Source organism: Schistocerca nitens, chromosome 7 (assembly GCF_023898315.1).
Source record: "Schistocerca nitens isolate TAMUIC-IGC-003100 chromosome 7, iqSchNite1.1, whole genome shotgun sequence".
NCBI classification, from domain to species: Eukaryota; Metazoa; Arthropoda; class Insecta; order Orthoptera; family Acrididae; genus Schistocerca; species Schistocerca nitens.
Genome location: NC_064620.1, coordinates 506,129,944 through 506,148,525, shown reverse-complemented (window position 1 = coordinate 506,148,525; position 18,582 = coordinate 506,129,944). Strand labels below are relative to the sequence as shown.

General features: G+C 36.6%; 1 protein-coding gene and 2 non-coding genes across 3 annotated transcripts in view; 2 read left to right on the top strand and 1 right to left on the bottom strand.

Annotated features, from left to right (window-relative positions):
- LOC126195710 (uncharacterized) overlaps positions 1 to 18,582 on the top strand; it is a 219,220-nt gene that overhangs the window by 50,380 nt on the left and 150,258 nt on the right. The window lies entirely within an intron of this gene.
- On the bottom strand, positions 9,857 to 9,931 carry Trnas-cga (transfer RNA serine (anticodon CGA)). The gene has a single exon. It is a non-coding gene; the product is annotated as a tRNA-Ser (tRNA).
- On the top strand, positions 9,986 to 10,060 carry Trnal-caa (transfer RNA leucine (anticodon CAA)). The gene has a single exon. It is a non-coding gene; the product is annotated as a tRNA-Leu (tRNA).

The window sequence follows — 18,582 nt, the reverse complement described above, 5'->3', positions numbered from 1 at the left end:
CAGACATTAATCAAGCTTCATACCACTGTGTTTGTGTTCATATTATTGTATGTTTCTTGTAGATGAACTGCTCTCTTGGAAGAATAAGCAAACAGCTTTTTTTAAGAAAAAAGAAACTGGATCATTATCAGTGTCATAACTTCTTTAGGATCTGCAATAGGCTATATTATGTGTGTTAAGGTTGTAGCTTTTTCTGGTGAAGTGTCAGGAGGGTATACATTTCTAGTGGCAACATTTTAACTTCCTGACCTGGTGACAAAATGTTGAACAGAATTCTAAAATCAGCAGTTAACACAAAAGAGAAATGAAAGTACTGATGGTAATAATACATTATCTTAATTAATTGCAGAAAAACAGCACTTTTGCATAACTTATATCCTTGTACTGTGGAATCTTATTACTGTGTCACTTAAAACATTTATTTCAGAATCAGCATTATTTAATGTAATTTTTTCTGCATTGGAAACTTTGTATGAGAGGGAAGAAGAAAAAAATAGTTCAGCCATCTTAAAAATTAAGATGATAACACAGTTTTATGGAATAGAAATTTGGAAACTGATATTCTGAATTAAACACTGAAACAAATACAAGGCATTGATTTCTCACTTGTCAGCAACAGAGTTTAAAAAAATACAGAGAAGGTTTTCAGAATGGGACTCAAGTTCATTACTTTATTTTACACAGACAAACTCAAAAACTACAGTTCAGCTGTAGGTGACCTGACTTTTGCAGCTGTAGGTGCCACCATATGTGTATGTAATTCGGTTGTCAAAGCAATCACAAAATCACTGATTAGTAAACAGAACTATTTTTGTGTGAACACTTCTAATTAGAGAATGGTGAAGCTTCTTGCGGTGGTCTCACTTCATCATGTAGCCTTATTTTACAATACTCAAGCAGCACAGCTGTTTTGAGTTTCTGTATGTGATTATCAAGGGAAGGACTGTTTGAAACTTGTTTATGCAGCTGAAGGAAAACATCATCCCTTATGTCATGCAAAGCTGAGGTAACTAATTTCTTAAATAGGGTTTTTCATATTAAAAACGGACACTTGTCTAATACTTTCTGGCTCATTTTGCACAGATAAACATGATCATTGGATTAATAGATAAGCCATCCCTCTGTTTTCTGTTCAAGATACCCTGGCTACAAATTTTAGAACATTGTGAAATTTGCCAAATGCAGCACTCTAGTTTTTTGTTCAGCTTCACAGCCAAATACAGAGTGTGAGATACTGCATGGGGTATGTAGACATAGTCGTTATTTACTAAAATGGCAGAGCAATCAGGAATAATAGATGGAACACTCTGAATGTGTACCAGAAATTTCTTGGAAGCTGCTTCATACTGCTGTATTCATATTCTGCTCCTCCACGACTTCTCATAGGATTAAAGAAACACTTCCAGCAGGTCTTGTGTGAGTTTATATGCCAGTACGAAAGTCCTTTATGGTGCAGATATACTTCTAACAGTATCATACACATGATGAATATAGACTGTTAATTATACCTATAAAATCTGTTCTTGTTGAGTGAACCAGTTAAGTTCCCTCAGGAGATTCTTTTAACTAAATTGGGAATCTTTTACATGGTTTACATACTGTCATAACTAAGTGGCAACAGTCATAAAATGTATATGCTTATTTTGCCTAAAAACCAGACTTTAGGTTATAAATGGATCTGATTTCCTATAAAAGTATAACTGAACACTTCAGATGTTTTGTTGAGGAATCTGCCAAACTGATATTTTGTGTTCAGCTTCTGTGGAAATAGTGTAGTCAAAGGATCACAGTGCAACAAAAACACTGGAGAACTGTAATTTTGTTGCTTGTAAATAGAACTGTCAGTATGTTTCACCTGGCCACATGTAAAAATGATAATCATTGCATTAATATTACAAATTTTGGAGAAATCGGACTATCTGCACTACTGAAAGTGTGACAGCAATAAGGCAAATTGTTTTCTTGTAAAAATCAGTGCTTGATTTCAGCTATAAATGAGAAAAACTGTAATTGTCAATTCCACTCCACACAGTTTGTAATAACAGAAACTCAGTGTCCTGCCCCGAGGCATGTGACTTAGATGTTGGTTCCAGTGTAATGACATCACCTGTAGTCTGTGTTATTTATGGTCTATGCTTAACAGTAATAAAGAGCAAACGTAGAATTATTTTCAACATAACTCGAGAAGCTACCTTTTTATATATGGAGCAAGCATTTGTGAAAGGAATAAGTTAAAAAATGTTTCAGACATTAAGAAATGCATTTTTGCAGTAATTTTTGATGTGAGAGGAATGTGACCACTTCCATAATAAAGCATAAAGATAAATCTTATAATCTAGTAGCAATGAATAGATTCCTGATGGACAGTCACTGCGAACAAGTATTTATTGGAAGCTGAAGAGTTTTTAGAGAAGTGTGCATGAACGTTATTAGTAATGCATGGTGAAAGAAATGTAAGAGGAATAACATAAAAGAAGGCTCATTGTTAGAAAATTTAATAGAATGTGTGTAAGTTATGTCATTAGAAAGAGTGTATGTAAAAAGGTACAAAAGATGGAGTCAGGAAACACATGTTTGGAGTAACTGAGTAGAGTTGATGAGCTATGGAGAAACTTTGTCATTGGGATGCATAAAGATAAGGGCCAGGGGCTGTGTATACTCATAAGGATTTTAATATGGGACATACCTGATTTTTTTGTAGCTATTGGAGAGAAGGGGAGACAAACCCAGGAAATGGATGGTCTAATCCTTGGTCAGGTGAATCCATAGATGGAATGACCTGAACCATTTTCTGTATAGAGGGATTAATAAAGGGACACTTGTGTTGTACAGATGAAATGGTATTTACACCGTATCTGCCATAGGTTGACATGTAAGTGCAGCTCTTACAAAGCTGACTGTTAGTCAGACTGTTGAATTGTTCTCCACAATAGTTAAAGGCTTATAGACTTACGTGGGCAATGATGAGTCTTTGAATTTATGTTCTACATATGTTTGACTTACCACAGATCTGAGATCTGAAGTTGTGGAGAGTAGTACAGGTTAAAATGTCAGTATGTAAATCTATATGGTAAAGATGAACTTAAACGTTTTCTGCCTCAATAAATTTGAAAAACTTGTGCTACTGTAATCAGTTAACTGAAAATGAAGTAAATGCACTTACCTTTGAGGAAGATTACTGTAATAGTGATATAGCCTAGTCATACAGGACAAATATCTCTCCTATCTTTATCTATGAAAGTGAAACAGTGTATGTTTAAGGTAATTGGATGATAGTGCAAGGACAATCCAATACAAGGAGAGCAATAAAATGAATAATGACATATACCCCCTGAGGCATAAAATGGAATTTTCTGAAGGGTAAAAACTAAATGATTCGATTCTATTTCAATCACAAAACTAAATTACTTTCAAAAGATCATAACTAGTATCATAATTTTGTAAGATTGTAATACTGATTATATAAGCAATCAGTAATTAATTTTTCTCAAGTAGCCGTGTTAATGCTGTGCACATTAGAGGTTCCTCACATAGTCCACCCGCTACGCACGTATGTTGTGCTTTGTACATCACTGATGATAAAAGTGAGACATGTATGTAACAAATGCTAAATATCTCAAGCCAATGTCTTCTTCAAGTTGCAGGCAGTATCTGCAGTAGTCATATACTCATATTGCTTCATTACTTGCTTTGAAACAGATCAATGAATTCAGATCATTGTCCATTGTTCATTGAGCTACCACAGACAGACAGGAATATTTCACATATGAGAACCCATATGAGCAGGAACTTTAGCAAAGAAAACTTGCTAACAGTTATTGAGAAGATAAAAGGGGAAACATGGCTTTTTGATCATTGTAACTCAAGTGATGAAAACTCTGAGAAATTCCTAAATAGTTTACTTGGTGTTTTTAATGAAACATTTTCACCTAGACTCTGCAGCAATAAAATAACAAATAAAGTAAAGTGGGTTACCTAGGGCATAAAATTTACAGTGTAAGGAAAAGGCAACTGCACAGAGAACTAAAATATAATGAAGATGTTGATTTCATTAAATATGTTAGGCCCCCAAAAAAACCGTATTTAAAAGAGTTGTTAGGCAGCAAAACAACTGGCAAATAACAGGATAATTTTAAATCATAAAAATAAGACAAAGGCTGTGTGGTCAGTCATTAAATCTGAGTTAGGCATTAAAACATATTACCAAGAAATTTCAAAAATTGACCTTGTAGGAAATACTATTGTAAATGTAACTCAAATACCAGAGTACTTTAATGAATTCTTTATTAATGTAGCAAAGTCTGTAACAGATTATCACAACAAAGTAAATCCCTTTGACGTAGGTGAAAACTCTGAAAACTTCACAAAATTCTTAAAAGTTTCTGTGGAGGATGTAGAAAATGCTATTCTAACATTAAAAAACAAAAAATCTGCAGGTTGGGATGGAATACCCACCAAATTTATTGAAGTGGTACACAATAGAATTGCAAACCCACTAGCTCAAATAATAAATCAATGATTTGAAGAGGGTTGCTTCCTAGAGGTACTGAAATATGCTGAATACAAACCACTCTTCAAGAAGGGATCAAGAGAGATCATGGGAAGTTATAGTCCTATCTCGATTCTCCCAGCCCTACCTAAAATATTTGAAAAACTTGCTGTTACACAAATCCAAAACTTCATTGCAGAATATTCTGTTATTGTAAACAATCAATTTGGTTTTCAGCTGGTGAAAAACACCGTAGATGCAGTAAACAGTTTCATTGAGAAAATAAGTACATCATTAGACAAGAGGAATAAGGTGGCAGGAATTTCCTGCGACCTCACAAAGGCATTTGATTCTGTAAACCATGCATTACTTGTTTACAAACTTGAAAATTATGGCATTAGCAGCAGTGCCCTACAATGGCTTAAATCCTACTTATCCAACAGAAAGCAAAGAGTTAACATCTCTTCAAATGGCACATATTATTTTTCTGACTGAAAAAAAAAAAAATCCTCAGAGTGTTCCAAAATGCTCCATATTAGGCCCAGTGCTATTTCTCTTCTATGTTAATGGCTTACCATTAAATATCAGCTCCCCATCAGTTCTCTTCACAGATGATACTTCTGTGTTAGTTGAAGATCAGGATTCATAAAAACTTCCAAAGTCTGTGATCAGTACCCTTAGTACCTTAGAAACTTGGTTTCAGCTAAGTGGGTTGAATCTACACATATCTAAGACTCACGTGATGCAGTTCAAAACCAAACAGTCAAAATGTGGGCAGATTAAGATTGTACACAACAAACAAGATATAGAAGACGTTGACTCAGTCAAATACTTAGCTTGAAATGTAGATAAAAATTTGAGCTGACAGGCACACATTGAATAACTGGCAAACAAACTGAGCAGCTTTGCATTTACAATGCAAATATTATCAACTGCAACTGACATGGACACACAAAAAGTAGTGTATACAAGTTACTTCAAATCCATTATTAAGTATGGTATTGTTTTTTGGGGTGACTCAACAAACATAGTGTGGATACTAAAAATACAGAAAAAAAATCATTCGAAATATGTGCAATGCAAATCACAAAGAACCATGTCAACCATTATTTAGTAAACTTAAAATATTAACTCTGCCATTCTTATACATATATGAGATTATAATATTTTTGTACACCAGACATGAATTATTTGAGGGAAACCATTTTGTCCAGTCACATGATACTAGAAACAAAGAAAATTTTATGCTCCCCACTCACCGCCTCAGACTATGTGCCCAAGGATCTCAATACATAGGAATGAAAATTTGTAATAAATTAAAAGGGAGCAAGTTGATGCAGATGAATTTAGGTTCACTTAAAAGAAAGCTATATGAGGTACTGGCACCGAAGTGTTATTACTCAGTAGATGAATTCATGCAGGACAAACTGGAAATTTGAACTGGATACAATGTGTTACACATTCCAAGAAATATTTTTATAGTGTTATTATTTATTGTAGTGCTATTATTTATTAATGTAAAAATCATTGGATCTGTATTATAAATTTTTGACATGTCTCCTGTACGCATACCAAATGGATTACAAATGTACGTCATGAGATGAATAAAACACAATTCACACTGCCAGCATGACACAACAGTAACTACATAATGACTACTATAGTGCTGTCAACAGTATTATTATTATTATTATTATTATTATTATTATTATTAGAGTGGTTAGAGACAAAGCTTTAACATCCTAAAGTCTTCCCATTTCTGTGAATTCAGAAGTAAGGAGTCCTCAAGTGATTTACGAACAGTAAATATAGTGCACACATCTGAATCTGTTTGGTTTTAAATGGGATTGCAGTGTGCAGGTCAGGCAAGTGCCGCAGCGAAGAGGAGTAATGCAGGGGAAATATGTTTTGTAACAAGAATCTGTCCTCACTGTGGATAGGTTAGCTTTCTTATCTGAGAAGGAGTTGGTGATGCACCACAATTTCCTCCGTCATTCATTCTAACACCCCTCCCCCTCCTCCTCGTCCCCCACGCACAAACTAGATATAATTCATCTTTCATCATTTTAAAAGTAAAAGTGTTCCAAGAAAAGTCTTTCATTCTACACTTTAGTTAGGTGCTAAAGTTTGCAAAAATGTAGGGGAGGGGGTGGGAACAGACGGCAGGAGGGGGATACTGGCTAATGTCTAATTGCACTCAGGGGTAATGGTCTAAGAGAGGTTGGGAATCACTGCACTACATTATAGCATGCAATAAACAGCTGTGTGGTTGAAAAGCCATATATTAGTATTTTGAATGAAGTGAAATGAAGCTGTTAAAGAGACACATTGTCATTTACCTAAGCAAGCTGAATTACAAGATAGATATTTTTCTAAAATAAAAATGCAAAGGGGAGAGATATACTCTTGTAAACTACATGAAAAGAAGGTTTATGCAAGGAATAATGGGTCAAGAAATCTGCTCATACATATTATTTAAGGAAATAAAAGTGGGTATGGTCTTATGTGACTTCAAGTACAGATAATAATAATAATAATAATAATTGTCCCCATGGAGGCCCGGGAAAAGAATAGGCCTCCGGTATGTTCTGCCAGTCGTAAAAAGCGATGAAAAGAACAAACTACTAATAGGGCTAACCCCCCTTTTAGTGTGATTAGTTGGTTCAGGACAGAACTAAAGAAGCCTCGGACAAGCGCCGTCATGGTCGGGGACGACGCTTGAACCCTATGCCCGCCCACAATGGTAACGACACTGCTAGCCAACTGGAAAATGATTTAAATCCAAATAGAGGTGTTTTGCAGGATATGCTTCCTACAACCACCCTAGAAGGAAAACAAAGGCAGAGGATGAGATGGTCAGATGAAGTTAATCAACACCTCATGTTCTGTTATTACCAAGCAACAAACCTAGGAACCAACACAACTGGATACAGATCACAAGTATACACAACATTTATTACCAGATACCCAGAATTAAAATTTTTAACAGAACAACGACTAGCTGATCAGATCCGTGTAATAATCAAAAATAACAGGATACCCCAGTCAGAATTAGAAAACATCAAACAACAAGTACAACAAATACTGGAACAAAATAATGTGCAAAAAGAAGAAGAAGAAAATAGAGTAATGGACTCGAACATCCCAGAGCAAACAAACAAAGAACAACACGCATCAATTAAACAACCAGAGGAAAACGAAATCTTGCGACAGCCACCAGAACAAGCACAAATAGAACACGAAGTGACACACATGTTAGATATAGAAGAAAAATTTCAGCTGACATATATAGAATACAAAGACACAAATACAGACATTAGACCATTCTTGCATAGACTGCCAAGTAACCCACAAGTCGAAACAACAATAAAAACTATCAACACAATCATACACAACAAAATAAATGAATATACAACTATGGAAGAGTTACAACTACTGGTTTATATAGGAGCACTCACTACACTACATATACACACTAGGCAGAGATCAGAACCAACCAACACACAGAAGAAACCCACAAAACCAGCATGGCAACACAGGCTACAGATCAGAATAGAAAAACTGAGAAAGGACATCGGACAGCTAACACAATTTATAAGAAATGAAATGTCAGAAAAAAAAAAAAAACGAAAAACGTTAGGTAAAATCTCACAACAAGACGTGATAGAGCAATTAGATGAAAAGAAGCAGAAATTACAAGCATTGGCCAAACGACTTAGGAGATACAAAAAAAGTGAAAATAGAAGGAAAAAAAACCAAACATTCAACGCAAACCAAAAGAAATTTTACCAGACAATAGATAACACACACATTAAAATAGACAATCCACCAAACATAACAGACATGGAACACTTCTGGAGCAACATATGGTCAAACCCGGTACAACATAACAGGCATGCACGGTGGATACAAGCAGAAACAGACACATACAAGATGATACCACAAATGCCTGAAGTGATAATTTTGCAACATGAAGTCACCCAAGCTATTAATGCTACTCACAATTGGAAAGCCCCTGGAAAAGATAAAATAGCAAATTTCTGGCTAAAGAAGTTCACCTCAACACATTCACATCTAACTAAAGTATTTAACATGGTTATAATAGAGGGAAACATTCCACGTAGGAAAAATATATCTAAAAACAAAGATGATGTGACTTACCAAATGAAAGTGCTGGCAGGTCGACAGACACACAAACAAACACAAACATACACAGTGAAAGTGCTGGCAGGTCGACAGACACACAAACAAACACAAACATACACAAACACACAAACAAACACAAACATACACACATAAACACAAACATAAACAAACACAAACATTTGTGTGTATGTTTGTGTTTGTTTGTGTGTTTGTCGACCTGCCAGCACTTTCATTTGGTAAGTCACATCATCTTTGTTTTTAGATATAAATTATTTAACAGTTACATTGCAGACCCATACACATTCCCTGATACACTTACACATGGAATAACTTATCTGAAACCTAAAGATCAAGCAGACACACCAAACCCAGCTAAATATCGCCCCATAACATGCCTACCAACAATATACAAAATATTAACTTCAGTCATTACACAGAAATTAATGACACATACAACACAGAACAAAATTATAAATAAAGAACAAAAAGGCTGTTGCAAAGGAGCACGAGGATGTAAAGAGCAACTGATAATAGATGCAAAGGTGACATATCAAGCTAAAACTAAACAAAGGTCGCTACACTACACATACATTGAAACTTCCTGGCAGATTAAAACTGTGTGCCCGACCGAGACTCGAACTCGGGACCTTTGCCTTTCGCGGGCAAGTGCTCTACCAACTGAGCTACCGAAGCACGACTCACGCCCGGTACTCACAGCTTTACTTCTGCCAGTACCTCGTCTCCTACCTTCCAAACTTTACAGAAGCTCTCCTGCGAACCTTGCAGAACTAGCACTCCTGAAAGAAAGGATATTGCGGAGACATGGCTTAGCCACAGCCTGGGGGACGTTTCCAGAATGAGATTTTCACTCTGCAGCGGAGTGTGCGCTGATATGAAACTTCCTGGCAGATTAAAACTGTGTGCCCGACCGAGACTCGAACTCGGGACCTTTGCCTTTCGCGGGCAAGTGCTCTACCAACTGAGCTACCGAAGCACGACTCACGCCCGGTACTCACAGCTTTACTTCTGCCAGTACCTCGTCTCCTACCTTCCAAACTTTACAGAAGCTCTCCTGCGAACCTTGCAGAACTAGCACTCCTGAAAGAAAGGATATTGTGGAGACATGGCTTAGCCACAGCCTGGGGGACGTTTCCAGAATGAGATTTTCACTCTGCAGCGGAGTGTGCGCTGATATGAAACTTCCTGGCAGATTAAAACTGTGTGCCCGACCGAGACTCGAACTCGGGACCTTTGCCTTTCGGGGGCAAGTGCTCTACCAACTGAGCTACCGAAGCAGGTAGGAGACGAGGTACTGGCAGAAGTAAAACTGTGAGTACCGGGCGTGAGTCGTGCTTCGGTAGCTCAGTTGGTAGAGCACTTGCCCGCAAAAGGCAAAGGTCCCGAGTTCGAGTCTCGGTCGGGCACACAGTTTTAATCTGCCAGGAAGTTTCATATCAGCACACACTCCGCTGCAGAGTGAAAATCTCATTCTACACATACATTGATTACCAAAAAGCTTTTGATAGTGTACCCCACTCATGGTTACTACAAATATTGGAAATATACAAAGTAGATCCTAAATTGATACAGTTCCTAAACATAGTAATGAAAAATTGGAAAACCACACTTAATATCCAAACAAATTCAAATAATATCACATCACAGCCAATACAGATTAAGCGTGGAATATACCAAGGAGATTCATTAAGTCCTTTCTGGTTCTGCCTTGCTCTGAACCCACTATCCAACATGCTAAATAATACAAATTATGGATACAATATCACTGGAACATACCCACACAAAATCACACATTTGCTATACATGGATGATCTAAAACTACTCGCAGCAACAAATCAACAACTCAACCAATTACTAAAGATAACAGAAGTATTCAGCAATGATATAAATATGGCTTTTGGAACAGACAAATGTAAGAAAAATAGCATAGTCAAGGGAAAACACACTAAACAAGAAGATTACATATTGGATAACCACAGTGACTGCATAGAAGCGATGGAAAAAACAGATGCCTGTAAATATCTAGGATACAGACAAAAAATAGGAATAGATAATACAAATATTAAAGAAGAACTAAAAGAAAAATATAGACAAAGACTAACAAAAATACTGAAAACAGAATTGACAGCAAGAAACAAGACAAAAGCTATAAATACCTATGCTATACCAATATTGACCTACTAATTTGGAGTAGTGAAATGGAGTAACACAGACCTAAAAGCACTCAATACACTTACACGATCACAATGCCACAAATATAGAATACATCACATACATTCAGCAACAGAAAGATTCACATTAAGCAGAAAGGAAGGAGGAAGGGGATTTATCGACATAAAAAACCTACATTATGGACAGGTAGACAATTTAAGAAAATTCTTTATTGAACGAGCAGAAATCAGCAAAATACACAAAGCAATCACTCATATAAAGACATCTGCTACACCACTGCAATTTCATAACCACTTCTACAACCCTTTAGATCACATAACATCAACAGATACGAAGAAAGTAAATTGGAAAAAGAAAACACTACATGGCAAGCACCCGTATCATCTAACACGACCACACATTGATCAAGACGCATCCAACACATGGCTAAGAAAAGGCAATATGTATAGTGAGACGGAAGGATTCATGATTGCAATACAGGATCAAACAATAAACACCAGATATTACAGCAAGCATATTATTAAAGATCCCAATACCACAACAGATAAATGCAGACTTTGCAAACAACAAATAGAAACAGTAGATCACATCACAAGCGGATGTACAATACTAGCAAATACAGAATACTCCAGAAGACATGACAATGTTGCAAAAATAATTCATCAACAGCTTGCGTTACAACATAAACTTATAAAACAACACGTTCCTACATACAAGTATGCACCACAGAATGTACAGGAGAATGATGAATACAAATTATACTGGAACAGAACCATTATAACAGATAAAACAACGCCACATAACAAACCTGACATCATACTCACCAATAAAAAGAAGAAATTAACACAACTAATCGAAATATCCATACCCAATACAACAAATATACAAAAGAAAACAGGAGAAAAAATTGAAAAATACATCCAACTGGCTGAGGAAGTCAAGGACATGTGGCATCAGGATAAAGTTGACATTATACCAATTATACTATCAACTACAGGAGTCATACCACACAATATCCACCAGTACATCAACGCAATACAGCTACATCCAAACATATATATACAACTACAGAAATCCGTAATTATTGATACATGTTCAATTACCCGAAAGTTCCTAAACGCAATGTAACATATACCGTACAGTTAAAAGGAAGTCACGCTTGATCAAGGTCCGCGTCACTTTCATTTCGAACCAGACCTAAGGTCTGAGAAAGGAAAGAAATAATAATTGAGTAGAGGATAAAAGTATTGTTACTTGGTTGACATTTTCCCATGTTATGTGATATTTGTAATTAAACAATGGAAACTTCAGGTTGGAATAATAACAATGTTAGGAATAGAATAGATTGCTACTAACTCTTTGCCTTTACAAATGTCTGCTTGTGTCTGTATATGTGTGGATGGACATGTGTGTGTGTGCGAGTGTATAGCTGTCCTTTTTTCCCCCTAAGGTAAGTCTTTCTGCTCCCGGGATTGGAATGACTCCTTACCCTCTTCCTTAAAACCCACATCATTTCATCTTTCCCTCTCCTTCCCTCTTTCCTGACGAAGCTTGAATTTTGTGTGTATTTGTGTTTGTTTGTGTTCTATCAACATGCCAATGCTTTCGTTTGGTAAGTTACATGATCTTTGTTTTTAGATATATTTTTCCCACGTGGAATGTTTCCCTCTATTATATTCATATCAAAGATCTCATCACTTCTTTTCGATGGGAAACTCTAGGTCATCCTCCGTACAGCCCCAATCTCGCACCCAGTGACTACCATCTGTTCCTGCACTTGAAGAAACACCTGGGCAGTCAGCGTCTTCAAGAGGATGACGAAGTCAAAACAGTGGTGATGCAGCGGTTAACAAGTCAGGTGGCAGACTTCTGTGAGTAGGGTATTCAAAAACTGGTACAACATTATGAAAAATGCCTCAATATTGATGGAAATTATGTAGAAAAGTAGATTAAGGTACAGGGTTCCATGTAAAAATAAAATTATTGAGATATCTTAGCACATCTTTTTTTTTTTAAATTTCAAAATGGTACTTACTTAAAAACATGCCTCGTAGTAGTTTTGGGGGGGGGGGGGGGGGTCTGTTTCAGCACCTGCGCACTGCAAAAGGTGAAGTAACCTCATGTCACGGTCTAGTGGCACTGCATAACAGGCCACTACAGCAAATAACTTCAAGAACAGCAACCGCAAGATATTTGTAAGGTAAAAGTTTGTACACATATCAACTGGGCGACAGATCATGCATGGGGTGGAAAACATTCTACCAAAACCCCATCCATCACACTACACTTCAAAACATAATTAGCAGGTTTAAAGAAAAGAAAAGTATGTATTCTCTAGAATTAGTGATTGTATGAAATTCTGTGGTACTTTTCAGCTGACTTTTAAAGATGGAAACATCAACTGCTTGACTTAATTGAAGATGTAGAAAATGAACTGAAAGAACATGTAGAAGGTGTCAGGTTAATAAGGGTACTTGAAAACCTGTCCAAAATGAGCTGCTGGACTGTATGTTGGAAACTTGCCATGAAGTTATTTCAGAAGAAATAAAGCAGATGGAGTTTGCTGCTATAATGGCAGGTGGAGCAGTAGATGTTTCTGAAAAGACATAGTACTAGTTTTGCACCATATGAAAGGTTCTGGGGTTTTTCAGTGCTGAAGGCATAATGCTGATGCTCTAAGACAATGTTTCCCAACCTTTCTGAGGCTATTACCCCTGAGTCATTATCATCATCGTCATCATCGTGTTCCTTTCAAGATTATGCTGTTGCCTGTTCTGAACTCACAAACAAAATCATTTCCTTCTTTTTGTAGGTCTTCCAATATCTCTTTCCTCATTTGGCTTGTAGTTCAGGATATTCTGGGGAATTCTGTTCACGATATTTTTGAATTTTTTCATTCATGCTGAAAATATTTAATTCTTTTCCAATATCTTCGTTTCTAATCATATCTCTCCTTGTGCAGACCTTCATCTTCCTTAGGAACCTCATCTCTGCTGTTTGAATTTTATTTTCTAGTTTTTTTTTTGCGGTAACCCAGCTTTCAATTTCATGGGATAATGCCAGAACCACCATTACTCTATAGAATATCATGATGGTTTCTTTTTGTACTAATGGGCCTATGTTCTGCTAATGGTGCCACAGACAGCTTGGAATTTATCTATTTTATTTTCAATAACAGGGTACAAATCAAGACCTATAGCACAGCCTAAAAAAAGAGATTTGGGGCACTTGTTCTAAAACTGAGTACAATAAGATATTACCTATTACCCCTCACCACTAACATCATCAACATCAGTGCCTAACTAAATTTTGGAATGAAGAGAAATATTCTGTTCAAACACTATTATTTTTAGAAAGACGAATGATAGTTTCTGCAAGTGTTTTATTATGTCATGAACTAATGATTCTGCTTATTTCTAACAATCTTTTGTTGTAGATTAATGGAACTAACTCCTTTTTAGAAATGAAAGCTAAATGTCCACATTAAGGCTAAGCACTTGTTACAAAATATGCTTCCTCTGCACCACTCCTCTTCCTAGCAACTCTTGCTTTACCCACACTCTACACGCCATATTAAAGCAACTGAATTAAGTTATGTGTGCTATATTTACAGTTTGTAAATTACTTCATTGCTGGACTCCTTACTTCTGAACTGGTTGAAATTGAAGGACCTTTGGCTGCCAAAGCTTCATGTCTCATGACTACTGCTAATGACTGTAAAACTGTGAAGGCCCTGCAGCAGTTTAGTAACCATTACATAGTTATGTTTGTTGTGTGCCCTCAATTAGATGGATTATCTGTTGGCAAATGAGTAATCAAGCAATTTGTGGTCCATTGAGGGAACGACCTAGAACTCAGAGAATCCATTTTAATGTGATATTAAAGTATATTTGATGCATACATCTCAATTTTGCTGTCACAGATGCAAGACACAAAGTAAAAAAATTGTGTGTAAAAAGTAGACTATGTGAAAAGAAGATGTTCATACATTTGTTTCATAATCTTTAACCTCAACCAAATTGTGTCGTGGGTTAGCACACATGTGTGAAACAAAGACAAGGACTAGTAACTTAGTAATCAATATTACAGTCTTATGAAATAGTGACAATAATAATGATCTTTAAAAAAACCATAGTTTCATAACCGTAACACAATCAAATTCTTTCATTTTACCCCTTAGAGAGTTTCATTTTACCCCTCAGGGAATAATAACGCCCAGGTTGGGAACCACTGCTCTAAGAACATGTATTTTGATTGTTGTAGATCCTTTGTTCAAAGATACATGAAAAAATTATCGCACAAATGTACTATGGGGCAAGTGTAATGAGTGGTTGTAAAGGTGGCCTGTAGACAAAAATTAAAAATTGTATCCTAATGCTCATTATGTGCATCATTATGTGCATGAATTAAATTTAACAATGGAACATGGTAATCAGTTGGCTGGGGGTGTTCTTTTTAAGTTTGTCACATTTTTTAGCTTTCTTTTCAAGGTTGGCAGAACAACATAGCACGTCAGAGGCATTGGTGGCTTGAAGTCCTTTTGGGACAGCTAAATGGTGGAATTTTAAGTCATGGACCACAAATGTGATGTGTGAAAATAAATTCTTGCTGCAGGAATGTTTATTGATGCTGGAAAACTCATCATCTGACCAAACTAGTTGTCAAGCAGTTGGACTTGTTTCAGTCTACAAGGTGAAGAATTCCTCTTTTGGATAGCTTTCTTCCAAAAAGTAATGCCTCATATGCATATCATATACAATCATTTGCAGACAAGGTTGGTCAATGCTGCAATAGTAAAAAATTCAGTTTCATGTTTCATAATGGGTTTTTAATAATTTAAAAGTTTCAAACAATGCCAGTAATAATGCAGTCACTGTGACAGCCATCTCTCAGAGAAAGCTCCAGAAGGTAAGTCTTTGCCAATGTTACAATGCAAAAGAAGTCTACATTGGGATTAACCCATTATTGTTTGCAAACCCTAGATCATCTACACGCAGCAATGCTGTTGGGTTTCTCAAAGAAAGATACTCAATATATTTATCAGAGAGAGAGAACTTAACATTGCTGTCCAGGCTTACACCATATTGGAGAAATAAAGGTTCAAGAATCAAGAATTTTATTCATCGTAGATCATTTTACAATGATATTGGCTTCCTCATGCAGGATGTAGTAGTACATATATAATAATAAAATAAACTAGTGTCAGTACATTATAGAATACATTTTAAGCATGGCAGTGTACCAAATTACACCAAGATAATTTCTAAAACTTAATGCAATAAGCTATACTATAATCTAATCTAATATAGTATTGTATTGTGTATTGTACACACAATGTAATTACACATGATTAACCAAAGCACGCAATAATATGTTTAACTACAGACAACTTTGAAATGCTAATATCCTCCTCAGGCATCTCAAAGAATTCTTTAATGTCATAGAATGGATGATCTGACAGCCAGCTGTACCACTTAATTAAAAAAATATATATCCACAGACTGAACATGAATGGGTTGTTTATTGAACATTTTGAGTGGGTTTACTTCGTGGGAATTTCCTGTTCTTGCTAATCTGTAGCATGGTATATCTAAATTACCCTTAGCCCTGGTGTTGTGTTCATGAATTTCCCTCTGGCAAGACAGAGCTGTTGGGATTGTACCAAGACCAGACTTCAGGAATATTTATGGAGCTGTATCACTTTTCCAATTCATTTCAAACAACTATCTGCAGAGCACCTTCTCCTAGACAACAAAATTTCTGAAAATAGGAATGACCACAATGATGGCAACTTCTGAACCTTTAAGATGTTTTTCACCTGTGAAGAGGACCCAGAGCTTTCTCCAGAATAGCTTGTCAAAGCAACAAGTTAATGCCCTTCCAATGCTCTCCACTGAGAAGAATATGGTAGCTAGTGTTGAGGTTTTCAACCCCAAACTTATAGATAAATTCTGCAGCAGAAAACAGTGATGTATGGACTTCATTTTTCATCATTGAGTGAATACTTCTTCTTATTGCAATACAGGGTGGTGCAGGGAAATGGGAAATTTTGAAATAACATCATTTCCATGAATAAATTCATAAAACTAGTAATTTATTAACGAAAGTGAATGTATTCAGTATGTCATTATTCAGTATGTCTTTACGATCAAAATGTCCAAAAGAGTCTCTTTACTTTTTAAAGATGACATCGGAAAGATGTGCTCCCATTTGGCATTCACACTCTAACAGCATGTTATGAAAACTCTGGAATGCGCGGTGTAGCAAATCTTGGAGAATGGCAGTGATTTCGTTTTCAATGTTCTCCTTCAGTTCATGGATTGTTGCAGGACGTGTATGGTACACCTTGCCTTTAAGATATCCTCACAGGAAGAAGTCGCACACACTAAGATCAGGGGATCTCGCAGGCCATACAATGTCACCGTTACGTGAAATAATGCGTCTTCCAAACAATTGACGAACTGCTGCCATTGATTGTCGAGCAGTGTGTGATGTGGCTCCATCCTGCTGAAACCACATGTTTTCGACGTTAAGATTAAGCTCGAACAGTCTCGGTGTAAAGAATGTTTGAAGCATTTCAATATATCGAGCAGATGTTACTGTCACAGATTAAGCTCGAACAGTCTCGGTGTAAAGAATGTTTGAAGCATTTCAATATATCGAGCAGATGTTACTGTCACTGCACTACCATCCTCACGTTAAAAAAAATAAGGGCCGATAACACCATGACATGATACAGCACACCATATTGTGACCTTGGCGCTATGTAGTGGTCGCTGGTGAAATTCACAAGGATTGTCCTGTGCCCAATAACGAAAATTCTGTTTGTTCACGAATCCGTTCAGGTGGAAATGGACTTCGTCTGATATCCATAAGTTACCAAGGAAATTCGCGTCCTTGTTGATTTTAGCCAATATCTGGCTACTAAACTCCATACGTGATGCTGAGTCTCGTTCATGTAAGTGTTGCATAATCTGCAACTTATAGGGATGGAAGTCTAATTCATGCAGTATTCTTTGTAAGCTTCGTCGCTTAATCCCTAGCGAAGATGCATGCCGTCGAACAGAGCTCGATTGCAGCTCTAGCAGTTGCAATGTTCTCTGGGGTATGTACCGTTGGAATGCCACCTGGAGGTTTCTTTTTCAAGGCAGATCCTGTTTCTTCAAAATTACGTACCCGCGTTGTAATCGCATTCGCAGGTGGGACACGTCCATGATGTCCAAGCTGGTAATGCTGTCGAAATGTTCTCTGCGCGGCAGTCGCACTATCACCATTTTTGTAAAACGCTCTCACAGCTACTGCACATTCTGCACCAGTCCAATTCTCCATGATTACTAAATGGCAATGCGTTCACATCAGTTGTGCAAAGTTTCGAACATCTTCCGGTGCTACAGTGCTGCCAACTGTAACGTTCAAACTTTCCTGTTCCCCTGCACCACCCTGTATATATTTCGTGAATCTGTTTTCTGTTTATTTTTGTAATATTATAGCACACTGGTAAAATTTTGCATGAGCCACCATTGATTTATTCATTATTTTTTCATGAAAGACCTATTGTGTTTTGTATGCTTCCCATACTTTAGCTTTCAGCCATTGTGACTGACACTCTTTTTTATATATTTTTCTATTGATCATGGAACAATTTTTAATTTCTGTCTGTGCTTATTAGGGAATTATGTCTAAATTTAACCACCTTTTATTAGTCAGTTTTAGATTCATTCTTGAGTTCTTCTAATTTGAACACTGTGATGTAATTG